The sequence below is a fragment of the Echinops telfairi genome, unplaced genomic scaffold, assembly GCF_000313985.2.
Source record: "Echinops telfairi isolate 266 unplaced genomic scaffold, ASM31398v2 ScPeMD7_15;HRSCAF=58, whole genome shotgun sequence".
In the NCBI taxonomy this organism is placed as follows: Eukaryota; Metazoa; Chordata; class Mammalia; order Afrosoricida; family Tenrecidae; genus Echinops; species Echinops telfairi.
The window spans coordinates 5,181,874-5,182,383 of NW_022103912.1; positions in this window are offsets into that span (position 1 = coordinate 5,181,874).

Below are 510 nucleotides of genomic sequence, written 5' to 3' on the forward strand. Positions count from 1 at the left end.
GGCCAGGGGCGCAGACGTACCTGCGTCCACCAACCAACAGCCTTCCTCATCTGGCCAGGGGCGCGGACGTACCTGCGTCCACCAACCAACAGCCCTCCTCATCTGGCCAAGGGCGGGACATACCTACATCCACCAATCACCAGCAGCCTTCCTCATCTGGCCAGGGGCGCAGATGTATCTGCGTCCACCAACCAACAGCCTTCCTCATCTGGCCAGGGGCGCGGATTACCTGCGTTCACCAATCACCAGCAGCCTTCCTCATTTGGCCAGGGGCGTGGGCATAGCTGCGTCCACCAATCACCGGCAGCCTTCCTCATCAGGCAAGAGGCGTGGACGTAGCTGGTCCACCAATCACCAGCAGTCTTCCTCGGACGTGCCTGCGCCCACCAATCCTGGATGGGCACCTTTGGCCAGGGATTCAGACATGCCTGCTCCACCAATCCCCGGCAGACACGCCTGCCTAGTCAAGGACAAGGAAGTGCCTGTGCCTTCCAATCCCTGACCACCTTA